At 51.6% G+C, this 15,680-nt stretch overlaps 1 protein-coding gene and 1 long non-coding RNA gene across 8 annotated transcripts in view; one reads left to right on the forward strand and one right to left on the reverse strand.

The window, feature by feature from the left end:
* Positions 1 to 449: 449 nt before the first annotated feature.
* LOC121477579 lies at positions 450 to 9,354 on the reverse strand. Its single transcript, XR_005984291.1, has 3 exons — positions 9,085 to 9,354; positions 5,821 to 6,032; positions 450 to 3,792 (listed from the first exon to the last, which is right to left on the reverse strand). It is a non-coding gene; the product is annotated as an uncharacterized LOC121477579 (long non-coding RNA).
* The window catches only part of TBL1XR1 (TBL1X receptor 1), a 167,937-nt gene continuing 159,912 nt past the window's right edge, over positions 7,656 to 15,680 (forward strand). Inside the window, exon 1 of one of the 7 annotated variants that reach the window (XM_041732019.1) lies at positions 7,656 to 8,033. The gene's annotated coding sequence lies outside the window, so the exon portion shown is untranslated. Of the gene's footprint in view, positions 8,034 to 8,669; positions 8,692 to 15,680 lie in introns of those variants that run through there. The other 6 variants (XM_041732013.1, XM_041732011.1, XM_041732017.1 and 3 more) reach the window with 6 other exon arrangements.

Here is a 15,680-nt window from a genome sequence, read left to right on the forward strand (position 1 = left end):
AGAATAAAATGAAGTAGGTGAATTGTCTGTTTCCAGCTCCAGCTACGTGCTTCGGCAATCTCCCTTAGGGGTGCAGATCCTAATTGGAAGACGCAGGTGCCACCAGAGTCTATGGACGTGGGCTATGGCGCGGCTGCCCATTTGAAAGCAAGAACTTGGAGTTCCCACTGGCTGTCATTACGGAGGGGTCAGCACGTCCCATCAGCTGTGACAACCACTGCCCTGGGGTCTGCATCTCCAGCCCCCACCTCACAGGACAGTCAGCCACTCAGCCCACGGGAGAGGCGTCCCAAGGCACCTGGGCCAGGGGACTGTTTACTAGGTGTGTGTTTCTTTTAGCTGCAGGAGGGCATCAGGTAAGAGATAAAGTGAAGTCATAATACCATTATTTTTATTTTTAAAGATTTATTCATTTTAGAGAAAGAGAAAGGGAGGGCGTGTGCATAAGCCGGAGCAGGGGAAGGGCAGGGAGAGAATCTCATGCAGACTCTTCTCAACTGCCCCCTCCCCCCGACCCGCTCCCTGCTGACCGTGGAGCTCCATCCCCGACCCTGAAATCATGACCTGAGCCAAAATCAAGAGTTGATGCTTAACCCACTGAGCCACGGGCACCCCGCTGTTATTTTTATTTTATGTTTGGAAATGATTTCTGCATATTTGTACTTGATATCTTACACATTTGCAATATTTAAGATAATTTGACATTTTAGAATGCCCCAACAGGTTATTCTTGCGATGCCGATTTAAAACATCGACATGGGTCTGTAATTGACTTAGGTTTGTGATTTCAAGTGAAAAGATGTGAGGGTTTTATTAAATCTGTGAGCAGTTCTGCAATGTTGGAGAGAACTTAAGATTCATCATATTTTATAATTGGTTTATCATATTTATAAGCATTACTTAACTGCTTGTGATTCTTTTGTTTGTTGAGCACTGTAGTATCTTAAAAAGAAAAGTGAATACATTAAGCGTACAAACGCAGTTTAATAATTCAAGGGAATTTAATTAACTAAATTGTAAACGTTTCCTTAGAAGGAGAGTTAGATATACAACTTGAAATCCCAAGCTTTTAAAGGAAAAGTAGGTTTTCAGATTTGTAATACATGAATTTGAATTACTGTATATTGTCTTCTTTGCCCACAAAAATGGGTCTTCAAGAGCATTCCAGAGCCAAACTGCCCTGGGGTGGCTGGGGCGGTGGTAAGGAGAGGCAGGAAGTGAACAGGACAATAATCTTCCGTGGGACATCGGCAGATACACTAATAGTATCAAAGAGTGGAATCCAGTGGATTGATTGCTGCATCCACTGAGCAGTTTTTGAGATGCTGATCTAGGAGATGGTGGGTCCTATAAACGTGATAAGACATGGTTCCTCCCCTTGAGCAGTTTCTCTTTTCTTCCCACTTGGCATTTCTTTGTTCTCCTCACTCGCTGAAGGGCTTTTCAGGGAACACTTGCACTTTCTGGCCCTAACTGCTTAATTTCACTCCGCGGAACAACAGAGGCTGCAATCAGATAGCCTTGGGTTCAAATCCTTATTTTGCCATCTGCAGCATGATGTCAGATTAGCTCTTGGGTCTCGATACTTGGATTTCCTCCTGTATCAAACTGAGATAATATTATTTACTGTTTCGGGCTGTTGAGAAAGTTGGAGACAGCAGCAAACATGCAAGCGCTTGGCAACGGGGTTCAGTAAGTGATAGCAATTGACATCACCCCCGGTGTCGTCAGCATCCTTGCACAGATGGAATGTCGCTTTACATCCACCCAGGAGCAAGTGTTTAGGCTTCTGGCCCCATTCAGAGCAGAGGGGTGTTGGTAATAAGAGAAAACATTTGAGGCAGGAGCCAATCCAAGGTGATAGAGAACTTTCCTTTGCCGATAGTCACTTGTGTCTTGACCTGTGATTTCAAATGTCCTTACTGACAAGTCCCACAATCATATTTCCAGATCTGATACCTCTTCTGAACCCCAGATTTCTGTTTCTAGCTGCCTATTCAACGTTTTCACAGGGGTGTCTTGATGTGTCTGATGACCACATCAAACTCCGAAAGAAATCCCTTGATTCTTCTCCTAAGCTTTGTCTTCTCCGTGCCTTTTCCATCTCAGCAGATGACAACTCCGTGATTCCACTTGTGTGGTGGAATCTTGGAATCACCCGTGACTCTTCTGTTCTCTAACACGTCACAAAATATATCTGGATTCTCTTGTTTAAAATGTACACAGACTTTACTTAATTTCTTTCCCCCTGCTCCTGGCATCGTCGCTCGTGTTACCACCCCACATTGGGGTCCTGCACGGGCCCCTAACCAGGTGTCCCCTCTCCCCTGGTGCGTGTTGCAGTTGATCTTCCGCATGGTAAAGCAGTCTTTTTAAAACAGAAGTTGGATCGGGTCTGTTTTCTGCTCAAAACCTTGCAGTGGCTTTCTAATCTCATGAGAAGCAAGGCCTTCATATCAGGCCCCTGGTTCCATTTCCTGCTACTAAATGGCTAACGCTTGCCAACCTCCTACCCTGCTCCCTGGCTTCATTACTTTTTCTGATCACCTGTCACCCTAACTGAGCAGCCTTCTAGGGGCCCCTGGGGGGCTCAGCGGTTGAGCGTCTGCCCTCGGCCCAGGGCATGACCCCGGGGACCCCGGATGGAGTCCTAGGTCGGGCTCCCCGCAGGGAGCCTGCTTCTCCCTCTGCCTGTGTCTCTGCCTCTCTCTATGTGTCTCTCATGAATAAATAAAATCTTAAAAAACAAAAATACAAAACTGAGCAGCCCTTTCTAAAAGCCCTCCCCAAGATGACACACAGGCCCGAGCCTCTCCCCGCCGTATTTTACCTTGGCCCCGTAAGGGTCATGTACCTGACGTGCTGGCAGCGGGGCAGCCGGGCGTGCTTCGGCGCCCGCCTCTGGCTGATGGGCAGGAGTGGACGCGGCGAGTGCGATTGCCCGGACAAGCCCTGCAAGGGAGGCAGGGCCCCTCTCCCCCCCTTCTTTTCTGGCCCAGTGCCTGGAATCTGATGTGAGGGCCGCAGCTGGGGAAGCATTCCTGGATCGCCAGGTAGAGATGTGTGTTGAGATAGTAGAGCTATGTGGCCCCTGATACCTTATCGGCTCTGGAATGCCTACCTTCGGAGAGCGCCGAGGAGAAGAAACATTCGTCGTGCTTAAGCCATTTTTTATATGACCTTGGCTGGGGAAGTCAAAGTATAGCCTAAACTAGACAGGTTTTTGGGACCCGTCTGTCCTTCCACCCGTACTGGATGCAAGACTGGTGTGTAAATTCCACGAGGGTGGGAGCTGTGTCTGGTTCCTCGTAAATAGCTTCTGGAATAGCGTCTGGCACGCCGATGTTCAACACGTGTTCGCCGAATGCGTGAAAACGGCAGCGCCACCGACACCGCGCAGGGGCTCGCCGAGTGTTGCCCCGAGCGGGCACAAGGCCGGGCACTCAGGGAGCAAGCGACTGTACGGCGACGCGCTGTGTGTGTGGCGGGGCTTCCATTCTGGCTGAATCACAAAGGCAGGACACAACCTGCTATTTCCATTGTCTGAGAGGCATAAATACTTGTAAGATGGTTGGGTGTTGCTTTTGTAATTTAAACGAAGACTCCCAAGTAAAGTTCATTGTTGTAATGAAATCAGGTCACAGAGTCATGGAAAACTGTGACAAGGTTCACACTGATGAGGAAAGGTCACAAGTCGCATGCTAAGCACAGATGGAGAAAAGGGACGTGTGTGCTGAGATCTTGAGATGTGTGGCTGAGATGTGCATCGGTCCGGATGGCAAACGCTGATAGCTGGAAGAACCACAGACAAAGAATTGCACAAATTGAGTCAAAATGAAACAGAAACATATCACAGGGTATCAGCAAGACGCTTGGGGGTAAATGCTGCAGACAGAAAGCCACCGAGTTCCTCGGTAAGTTAAGATTATAAAGAGCTATAGTTGCCAGGATAATATTTTTGGTATCAAATATCTTTCGCCTGCTTTAAGTTTGTTTTGAACACTTTAATTACAGAGATCAACTAATGTACACAACTTAATATGTGGTGGTTTTAAAAAACATATATAGTAATGAGACCCTGTGGGCTTGGGATGAAACCACCTCCATTTAAAAGCGTTCTATTTCCTGAGTAAGGTAAGTTGCGAAGGTTAGGCTACCCTGCCTACCGTGCCCCCTCGGGTGTGACATTACTGAAATAAATTAAGTCAAGATTTGCTTAGTCATTTTATCATATATATGTAACTTCTGGTAACAGTTACTGCTATGAGGTTTCTCATTGTTGAGTAATTAGCTAGAGTTCAAGGGAACTTTCTTAATAATGTGACTCTTTGCTTTAAAATTTCTTAGCGTTAATTTCTCCTTTCTAGAAACATATTAACGTTTTACATTCAAAGCGCAAGGAGAGATTTAAAATGAGGGCAAAGCACTGGAAATTAGTACTTCTTTGTTTTCGCCTCGCTCTCGTGCGTAGTTCTTGCTTGAATTGTGGTGAGACGGTTGACCATGTGTAGCAGGTATGTTGGAAGGATTGGGGGGTGCGGGGACATGTGACCTTTCATGGCGCTCACTTATCTGAACGTTTCATGTTGAGGCCACCCGGTCATTTCCGATAGGCTCCAGGATGTAATCCAAGTATGGTCTCCTACAGGACTCCTTCCCTGGGAGAATCAAGGTTTTTCCCATTTTAGCCTACCCTCCCCCCTTTTTTTTTGGATCCAAAAGTACTTCAGGTAAAGCCTGGTTGGCGGGCAGCAGAGGTGTACTTGACCGGCGGGACCAGTTGGCCGCACAGGTCCCACGTTTGGTGATTTTTGTTATGATATTTACATGAAGTCATTTGTGGACCGGGATACCTTGTAAACTACAAAGATGTAAACAAACATGTGGATTATTATTAGCGTGATAATAACTTCATTAGGAAAGGAGGCGGCTTGGTGGAGGGAGTGAGAACCTCAGGGTGGGGGGTGGATGCCGGTGGCCTGGAGGTTAGAGAGTGTGACTCTTAATCTTGGCGTTGTGAGTACAAGCCCTGCGTTGGGTGTAGTGATTATTAAAATACAAAGATGACAGAAAACAAAAGAATTTCGGGCTGGAAGACGTGGGTCCTACCACCCCAAGGAAGGACGGTGGGCCCTCCCCAGCAGGAGGAAGGCGGAGGAGGTCATTTTGAGGGAGGCTTCAGGGGTGGAGATGCTGGTGGTAGTGGGGAGGTTCCATGCCCCTGTGGGAGGTGGACTCTCCTGTAGCTGCTGCCTAGGGAGACCCACGCTCCGGGGCACTAAGTGAAGCTTCAAGAACCAGCCAGGACCGTACGTTTGCTTCACTGGGTCCCTCACTGTACTGGCTTTACCTATTCGAGAGAGGGTTATGTTTAGTGAGGTACATGTGTCATTAATCAAAGCTTAAAAATATTTTAAAAAAAAGATACTACTATACTCATCACTTCTGAAACCGAGTCCTTGCCAAGGTGCTGGGTCTGCAGTAAATAAGCCTCCGCTTAGACTCTTACTGAAATGCAAACCTTGCTTTCTTTGTGCCGTTTCCCTGTGTACTCAACCCAGTGTTTTGGAAACCTTCAGCTATCTAAATTCCCATCAGGTGACATTGTTTAATCTAACATTCTCTCTTTCATATACGAAAACAGCTCTAAGGACAAACCATGGGGATGCTTTGAACTCACTTTCTGGTGGTTGGGAGTTTCCAATCTCACTCCCTTTCCTCTGCGCACCCCCCACCCCCAGGAAAAGCCTCAGGCTGCCCTTCCCCAGCCCAGCCCCCATCCGACCCCAAGCTGGGGCTGCAGGAGAAAGAACCTTTGACCTTGGCCAAAAGAAGTCAACAGCCAGCCTGCTAGGCCGCCCGGAGTCCACGAAGGAAAAAGTTACTTGGGATGAACTTTTCAATCCTTTGGTGCGAATGAAAATTCAGGTTTTTGATACTGAGAGGGAAGAGGCCGTGCTTTAACGTCGAGAATCCACGTATTTGAAATACTGTTTTGAAGGCATGACGACAGAAGCCCTCGCCTAAAAAGGCTGCAAAAGATATTTTACCTTGAAAACAGCAATAACAGAAACAAAACGGAGCAACACAAAGGTCTCTTTGAGGTCAAATCTTAAAATCTTAAAAGGGTCCTAGGCTGATGCAAAGGCCTAAGACCCCCGAGCCCCGCTTGCTGAGGGCCCGACACTGGCCCGTAGGCCCGCAGGCCTTGTGAAGCGCTGCTCCCCTTGCCCTGCCGCCCCGGGACAGGACGGCGCGCTCCTCCGGCAGGGCCGCGGGGGCACAGCGCCCTACACACTCGGGGACATGTTTTTTTTTTTTTTTTTTATTTTTTACTTTTTTTTTTTATTTTTTATTTATGTAGTCATACAGAGAGAGAGAGAGAGAGGCAGAGACATAGGCAGAGGGAGAAGCAGGCTCCATGCCCCGGGAGCCTGACGTGGGATTCGATCCCGGGTCTCCAGGATCGCGCCCTGAGCCAAAGGCAGGCGCCAAACCACTGCGCCACCCAGGGATCCCGGGGACATGGTTTTATTTCGGTGACGGGAGAACCGAACAGACCCACCGGACGATGAACCCCAGCACATCGGCTCCCAGGACACCTGGGCACGAACCCTGCAGGCCCCGCCGGGTGCTTAGGGAGCAAGGCCCGGCCCGCGCGTGCGCCCCACACCCCGCGGCCCGGCTCCCCGGGTGACCAGCGCTGCTCCGCCGCCCTGCAGGTGCGCCCTGGGGCCCGCACCTCCGCCCGCACCGCCGGCCCGGAGCCCCGCAGCCAGGGCGCCACGGGCCTGCCCACCTAACGAGCCTGCGTCTCCCCGCGGGCCACGCACCGCCGCACCCCCGCCCCGCAGCTGGCCGTGCAGCCGGAGGCCCGCACCCCGCGCATCCCCCCGCATGCACCCCATTGGCCCCGCACCCTCCTGCGCACCCCCGACCGCACCTGTCGGTCCCGCACCCCTTGGCCCCGCAGCGGGTCACGGACCCCCGCCCCCTCGGTCCCGCACCCCGACCCGCACCCCACTGGCCCCGCAGGCGGCCGTGCACCCCCCACCCCGCACCTTTGCCCCGCACCCATTGGCCCCACAACCAGCCTGTATCCTCCCTCCCGCTCCGCTCCGCACCCTCCCCCTGCTGTCCCCCGCCCCGCACCCCTGCACCCCCTCCCGCCCCGCACCCATTGGCCCTGCAGCCGGCCCCCCCCCCCCGCCCGCCCGCGTCAGCTCCATAACCGGCCTGCACCCCCTCCCCCTCCGCCCTACACCCCCCACATCCCCCGTCCTGCACCCCGCCCCGCACCCATCGGCCCCGCAGCCGCCCCGCACCCATCGGCCCGCAGCGGGCCGCGGCGGCGGGGGCGGGGCGGGCCGGCGGAGCCTCGCGGCGCCTGCGGGTCTTTATTCGTGCAGGACTCGGCGACGCGGCCCCAGCCCCAGCCCCAGCCCCAGCCCCAGCCCCAGCCCCAGCCCCCAGCGTCGGCGGAGGGGCGGGCGGGGCGGGCGAGCGCGGCGCGGCGCGGCGGGCCGCCCCCTCCCCCGTCGCCCTCCCCTCCCCCGTCCGCGGCGCCCCTCCCCCTCCCTCCCGGCCCCGCCGGCCCCTCCCCCGCGCGCCCGCCCGGCGCAGGCCGCTCGGGTTTGTTTTGCTGCGCGGCCGCCGCCGCCGGGGCCTCGCGAGCTCATTTGTGCCTGGCTGGTCCCCGCCCGCTCCGCGGGGCCGAGCGCCGGGCCGTCGGCTGCTCCGAGCCGTTGGGCTCTCTCCCTCGGTGACGGCGCCCACCCTCCGCCCGGCTCCCGCGCCCCCGCCCGCGCCCCGCGCCCCGCCCCTCCCCCGCGGCGGGAGCCCCCGCCCCGCCCCCGCCCCGGCCCCGCGCCCCCGCCCGCCCGCCCGCCCGCCCGCGCCCGCCGGGGCTCGCAGCGCCGCGCACCCCGAGGGGTTATTTTGGGGGCGGCTGGCGGCGGCGGCGGCGGCAGGAGGGGACTTTCCGTGCGCCTGGTTCCCGGGAGGGGGAGCGGCGTCGGAGGCCGGCGTCCCAGGTAAGCGCGGGGGCGGGCGGGGCGGGGGGCGCGGGCGGGGGAGGGGCGGGAGGGGAGGGGGGCGGAGGGGCGGGGAGGGGCGCGCGCGGCCCGGGAGCCCCCTCCCCCCGCCGGCCGGAGCGACCCCGGGGCGCGCGCCCCGCCCCGCCCCCGCCCCCGCCCCCGCCCCGCCGGCCTGGGGGTCCGCGGCCGCCCCGCGCCCCTCCCCCGCGCACGGACCCCCCGTCCCGCGCGTGTGTGCGCGCGTGTGAGTGTGTGCGGGGCCGGGGCCGGGGCCGGGGCCGGGGCCGGGGCGGGCGGGGGAGGCCTTCGGGGAGGCTGTGCGGCGGCGCCGGCTGCGGGAGCCATCATGGGGCCGACTCCCGGGAGCCTATTTTTAGCCGAGGAGGGAGCTCTTGGGTGCACGTCCCTCGGTTCGCAGGGGAGATGTGCCGGCGGCCCCGGGCGCGGCGGCGCGGGGGAGGGGCGGGAGGGCGGGGGAGGGGCGGGAGGCGCGCCCGGGGCGCGGGGGGCGGGGGGGCGGCGCGGGGGCGGGGGCGGGGGCGGGCGCGGGGCCGCGTGCGTGCAGCGGGCGCCGCGGCGGGCGCGAGGAGGCCGGGCCGGGCCGGGCCGGGAAGTTGGCTGCGAGCGCGGCCCCGGCGAAGTTGCGGCGGCCGCGGTGAGTGTCGCGGCGGGTCCCCGTCCCGGCGGCGGCGGCGGCTGCTCGGGACGCGCCGGGGAACTTGCTCCTCGCGGCCCGCGCGTCTCCGTCTTTCCCTCCTCTCCGGAGCCCCGCGGACTTCTTAACTGCGGCGGAGTTAGCAGACCCCGCGGCGGCCGGGGGGCCCGTGCGTGCGTGCCCAGGTCCCCCGGGCGAGGCCTGACCCCGCAGCGGCCGCGGAGGCTCGCGCCTGGTGGTGCTGCGGGCAGGGGCGCCGCACGGAGGACTTGGGGTGCGCGTGGGGAGCTCGCGGCCCTGCGGAGTGCCGGGGCTCATCTGGGCCGGGCCCCCTGCTCGTAGGCTCGCAAAACACCATTTGGTGGTTGTGAGCGGACCAAGGTCGGAACCTACCTAAGAACGAGGTTATTTCCCCCACCCCAATGCCTGGAGTTTGCTTGATGCTTAAAACCTTGCGCTGCGCAGGCACCGAGGTGAGCAGTGGTCCGGGACCTCATGTCATTCGCAGTCCACTGGGGAAGTTCACCGCTGGCGCCCACACCGAGCCCTGCGCTGCTCTCCACGAGCCTGTTAATAAAACGTGGTGGCTGAAAATGATGGGGTTATTTTTAGTCTGAATTGCCTGCCCCCTCCCCCCCGTGTAATTAAGTAATCATTTTTCTCCTCCTTTTTTTTTTTTTTTTTTTCCCTAAAGACTCCTTTATCAGATTGGATAATACAAGGCCCTGGTGGTGTTTTCCTCTTCCTACTAAAGCAAATTATAAAAAACATCCTGGTTAACACACTGAAGGTACAGCAAGTGACTTTTTGGCTCCCCCAGTGTGGTTCATTTTCATTTTCTGCTAAATAAGACCTGTGCTACCCTGGCGTGTTTTAGTGAATCCTTATTTCCTGGGACTCTGTGTTCTCACCATTTTAATAAGTTTATAGTCTAGGGAAATAGGGCAGCTTTGTCTCCATGAAACCTGTGTGTGTTGGGTCGTATCATGGGAGTTGATGGCAGGCAGGCTTTGGAGATGATCACTGAGGGTTCCAGAAATAGTTATCGTCTACCTGTGGAAGAAGGGGTGGCTGAAACAAAATATGCCTCAGGGCGGTTAGGCATGTCCTGTGTGTTTATACTTTGCTCTGAATTTGTGCTTTCCTGCCTGTTTGGAATATGATTTTTTTTTCCCTCCCAGTTTTGCTGTAATGCATTGTGTGATGTATGTAATCACAACTTTTAAATCTACAAACAACGATTATTTTATTTTATTTTTTTTTTGCAATTTGAGTAGTTAGATTCAGACCGATAGGGCAAAATACTATATGGAGTACGAAGACCGTTTGTACGTGGAAAAAGTTTTTCTTACTGTTATGGAACTTAATTAATGGACTTGTTAATGGCTTGAAAATTGTTGCAAAGCTTCCAGTTTATAAGATGCTTTTCTTGTAGCCTGGTGTACCGACGTTGGTTATTAACACGGGAGACACGTGGTAAATGATGTGGCCCCTCGTGGAGCTTGAGTTCTTGCACTGGTTGCCTCAGAGAAGTGATGAACATTTTAATGACTTTTTACGTGTGTCCAGGAATTTTTTTTTGTTGTTGTTGTTGCTTGTACTCTCAGCATCCAGTGAGGGCTTGTCATGATTCCCTGGATACGTGCCTTCCAGGGGAATAAGAAGGAACTACTTCCTGGGAGCCTTTCAAGCTAATAAGCAGAAAGGGCAAAAGCTTGGTATAAATATAGGGGTTACTGATAAAGAGACATGTGGCTGATGGACCTTTGGAACAACAACCTGTTGAATACGTATCTGCTCGTACATGGCAGTGAGATAGTACAGCCTTGTCAGATGAGCAGCTGACACAGGCATTCTATTTGTACAAGTTATTCCAGCAGAATTACTACAAAGAATTTTTGACTTAACACATTTGGATGAAGTTAGTAGAAGTAATTTGTTGGGTTTATTTAGTTCCTGTGTTTCTTATATAAAAGTTGAGAGGAACGTGATAGACAGTAAGTCAGGGGGCAGATGCCAGAAATACTGGCACCGTCCGGGACTGTATTTCTTCTCTAGTACATGTGAGTTTGACTCCTTTCATAAGTAACTTACAGTGCAAGTCACTGAAATGCAAAAAATAAAACCTGAAATAAGTAACCATGAGACATGGATACATCCCCACAGTAGAGAAGGGGTTAGGACCCGGGGCTGTGTAGTAGAGAATGAGTGAGTGTAACTGGTCCATTTTGGAGGCCACCACCGTGACATCTCCTGTTTAAACACCAACAGAAACTTAAAAAAAAAAAAAAAAAAAAAAAGCTGTGAGAACTAATGCTGTAGAGGTTTACTGGCTACACCAGCTATGGGATTAGACTCCGGAAGAGTACAGTCAGGCACGGTGTCGGCAAGAGCTAGAGGAAGGGGCCTTGCTTGCTTATGCTCTGGAAAGGTGTGAGGCGCTTGCTGTGTCATCTATACCTCAGGCTAATCCTACGGAGTAGGGAGTGCTGGGAATCCAGCAGATTATGAAACAGAGGTGCAGAGTTGACCCACTTGTCCAAGCCACACTACGGTCAAGTGAGGTGTGAGGGTTCAAACCTGGGGCTGTCTTGAACCCTGTTCTCTGCTCTTTCTAGATGACTGTAGCTGTGCCAGATTTTTCCTGCTGTTGTCAGTTTTGTCTGTCACTCAACATCCTTGCAAAAAATTAGTGTTTATAATCAAGTTTATGATTCTGTAGTCGGGCATTTCTACTAACTGGGTCAAGTGATTGCATGGATAAATGGAATTCGTAGGGCCCAAACAGTGTTGTGTTTCACTCTCGGGGACCATTTAATAAGGTGCAGTCTTTTTGCAAACTACTCTATTTCCTGTCTTAAGACAGCAGTGAGGTAGCCTCTCCAAGTACTGCCTGCAGAAAGAACAAAATTGGTTCTATGCCTACAACTAACCAGGAAAAGCAAATTAGGAGTATGCCTAACTACCTTCCCAAGTACGTATTCTGAAAACTTGCATGAGAACCTCGTCCTGTCTTTCCGCAGAGCGAGCGCAGTGGTGCATCAGGGGTCCTGGGGCAGGCCCAGGCCCCATCCCTTACTGGCTCTGCAATGTTTGGGGAGAAACTCTGTTTCCCCTTCTGTGTCATGGGGACGGTGAGCTTCGCAAGGTGAAGAAGATTGAGAGAATTGCCCGAGGTGTTAGAGGATGGTACTTGGCATAGGAGCCTCCTGGGCGGGCTTGTGGGCTGAGGATGAGGAGGACGGTTGGGAGCTCAAGTTTGCTTCTTTGTGTTACATTTTATGTGTTTGTTACTTATTTCAGTGGGAACACGTCATAGGAAACACTTGGCAGTTTTATTTCCCGAGCTAAATATCTGAAATAAACTTAGCTTAATGTGTTTAGCCCTGAAGTGGTGATTGAAGGCTTACCCTGGAGAAACCGATTGGGTTTAACACTAAGTAGGACCCGTATCGAGTTCCATCGTGTAGGTGCAGTGCTGGGGCCTTTGCACGACTCTTAGGGCTGTTCTTTTGTCACTTGGGCTTGGACTTCTTAAATCTCACGCCATTTGAGGCATTTTCTGGCTCTTTTTAAATGAAGGGATTTTGTTTTTCAGGGCTGTACCCATCCGTACCTAGGATCTCCTGTTTAGGTTGGAGCGATGACTTTAAGTAGGTTATTGTTTTCTCCAGGCCTGACCCTTCATCTGTGTTCTTGTTCTAGATTTTCAGTTTTTGTCAAGTCCGTTCTCTTTGGAAGTTCTGTTGCTCTGAAGTCTCTGTAACCCTTGTCTTGCTTTCACTTCCCATTTTTTACCATTTTTAATTCGGCAGTAATGTTAACTACTAATACGGTGTCTGTGTCGGGCCTACGCAGCTGGTTTGTCGAGGACTTTGAGAGTCCGAGCGGCTGATAACCCGGATATTAGGGGCCAGGAAACCAAGGCTCAGGTAGTGGGGGGTGTGCAGGGGGACTTAGGCCCCGTGTGTCTGATGTTCAGGCCCGTGTTCTCATCTAGCAGCTTACTGGCCTCCCTGTGTGTGAGATGAGAGGCCGATGAGAGGTTTGAGGCCTGAGTGACTGGGCTCGGTCTCTGGTAGGCTGCTCCGAGCTGCGGCTCTCCCCCATCCCGCCTTCTGTACTTGTTGGCCGCGTCGTGTATTTAAAACCCCGGTTTCATGGTTTCATCACGTCACGTCCGGTCCCTGCTGGACAACCCGGAATGGCCTCCCTGGGCCAGCCTCGGCCCTCGGGGCGGCCCCCAGGCCCCAGCGCCGGGTCTCTGCCCCCCGCCCTGGCTTCTGCCTCCGCCCGCGCTCCTGGTTCGAGCCCGGCTTGGCCGAAGCCCTTCCTGGCCGTCTGCAGCCCGGTGGCCCTCGGCGGAGGCGGCGTTCCGTCGAGCGAGTGTCCCAGGCCCGTGACCACCCGTCGTTGAGTGGCTTCGTGTCCCATCCGTAGCCCCGGCCGCACGGTACGGTTCTTGGAGGAAAGGACCTTTTCCTTAGGATATTAGCAGAGTTTCGCTTCTCCTGGCCCTCGCCGCCCTGGGGTCACAGGGCCCGGGTTGCGGGAGGAGCCGGAGGAGGGCCCCAGCGAGCGTCTTTCTGATTCAGGCCTTGGAGGTTCAGGTGTGCTCCAGGAGCACTTCCCTGTACATTTGAATTTTAATGCTGCCGGGCTTGACAAGGGAGGAGGAAAAAAACCTTGTCAAAATCTAGGATGAAGTGAAGATCCGTAGTTTTGTCCTCTTATTCTTGGACTTGTAGCCATGATATTGGGGAAGAACCTTGTCTCGGTGGGAATTCTGTCACCCGAAGTTGGCCTTATTTGGTTCTGTTATAACGAAATTTAAGATTTTAATTTAATCTCTCTGGCTGTAGTGGGCCTAAGTATAAGACGGTGTTTTTAGCTCTTTTTGGTGGCATTCTGACCACATTGGAGTCTCATTCGAGTCATTATTATGAAGGTATTAACATGCAGGATAAACTGTATCTGTTATATAGTGTAAGTGGGTTTAATCTACCAGAAGAAAGTCATCATAACCATCTCTCTTCAGCAGGTTTTTATGGTAAGGCTGTGCCATATTAGTTCTACACAACCTGGGTAATTTATTCTAAAGCCACTAATTTGGCATTACATCCTTTTGGAAATTTTAATATTTAGAATTTCAAAGTATGAGCTTTTCAGCATGATTTTATTTGCATCAGACAAAATGAGTTGGTTATTACCTTGCTTTCTGAGAGCTTAGATTCTTAACGTAGAATTAATACAATCAAACTATAAAGGTCATGTTGAAAGATCAACAAATTTCAGTAAACATAGAAGAGTATCCAGATTAAGGAAAAGATTTATGTGAAATGAATAATTTGAAGAGTGAATGAGGAGGAATAGGTATTGGGGGTTTAAAATGGGGAGTTTGCTGCCTGTTTTCCTCTTAAGCAATGGTAACTTTTTCAGGAGGTAGAACAGAGGAGAGCATGGAGAGTGTGGGTCAGATGGTCATTCCGGTATCTTAGTAGAATAATTCTTCTTAATATGAAATTGGAGTCTCAAGCCTTTTTTTTTTTTTTTTTCCTAGAGATGTCTAAAATTTTTAATTACCTTAAAACAAAAGCAGTGAAGAATTTTTTCTTTTTAGGAACTAGATATCAATGTACTTCTTGATATCTTCATTTTGTCTGAGGTTAAAGGTGGCGGTATCAGTGCTTTTCTTTGATTTTTTTTTTTCATTGTATCCTTTTCAGCACACGGTATGATAGGACATTGTAATGAGATAATCAGTTAAGTGGATGTTTGCTTTTTTGTTGTTACTGTGCACCTACTTGAATGGTGGGTAGTATCTTAACACAGATTCAGTATTAAGCAAATGAATTTTTATCATTTTTTGCAAAGCCATAGTGACATGGGTAAATCATTTAGTTTCTAGAACCGCATATTAAGAAGGGTCATATGAAGTGTTATGTAAAGGTAGCTTATTTGTTCAAACAGTACGTATATAGTCAATTCCCATATGAAAATTCTGAGGATCTGTCATTTTATTATTTTTTAAAAAGATTTTATTTATTTGATAGAGCAGAAGGAGAGGGAGTGGGAGACAGAGAAACAGGCTCCTGGTTGAGCAGGAAGCCAGATAAGGGGCTGGATCCCAGGGCCCTGGGGTCATGACCTGAGCCAAAGGAAGATGCTTAACCCACTGAGCCACCAAGATGCCCCTCTGTCATTTAATTTTATGTAATTTTTTTTTTTTTTTTGAGGGAGATCTACCTGGAAAATTTGCTTAGAGTACTTAAAGGCTAAAAATTTATAACCTTACGTAGAGTAATAGTCCGAAAGCATTTGGCATTAGCCTAAGCAAACACCTCCAGAGGAGTTATAGTAATAGTATATTTTGCTAGTTACCTTCAGCTGCTAATAGAATACAGTTTATGGGTTAGCGAGAGGTGTTTTATGCTTTCCCCTTAATTTGAACAGGCTAATTGGGTAGAGTGTATACTAATTTTGTTCCATTTCTATTTTTCGGCTATCAGATGTCATTAACTCACAGTATAAGGCAATTGGGTCATCTACTTTGGGTTTCTGAAATAAGGTAATGGAAATAGATAATGAATGAATTTCCTTAATGTCTTTTCTTTTTCTGTATAATTGTTCTTTTATGGGATAGAATTTATCATACATGAGTGAATTTTTAGATGCTGTTTGTAGCTATAGTAGTGTTCCTCGGCACTTTTTTTATATGAAAATGTAATATACTATGTACTTAAATTTTCTCCCACTAAAGGGGTGAGTTTTCTTTTAAATCACCTTTCTCTGTCTTCCTTAGTAAAAAATGTGCGTTTGTGAGATCATGGACTGGGGTTAGGAGGGCAGTCTGTTACTGTGTCAGGGAAATAGTCTTCCTCTTCTGTGTAAAATCTGACATGCCCTCACGGGGGGGCGGGGTTACTTCTTTGACCTTGGGCATTCTTACGGTCTGCTAGCAGAGGTCACCGGTTTCAACATCTGGTGAG

The sequence above is a fragment of the Vulpes lagopus genome, chromosome 17 (assembly GCF_018345385.1).
Source record: "Vulpes lagopus strain Blue_001 chromosome 17, ASM1834538v1, whole genome shotgun sequence".
NCBI classification, from domain to species: domain Eukaryota; kingdom Metazoa; phylum Chordata; class Mammalia; order Carnivora; family Canidae; genus Vulpes; species Vulpes lagopus.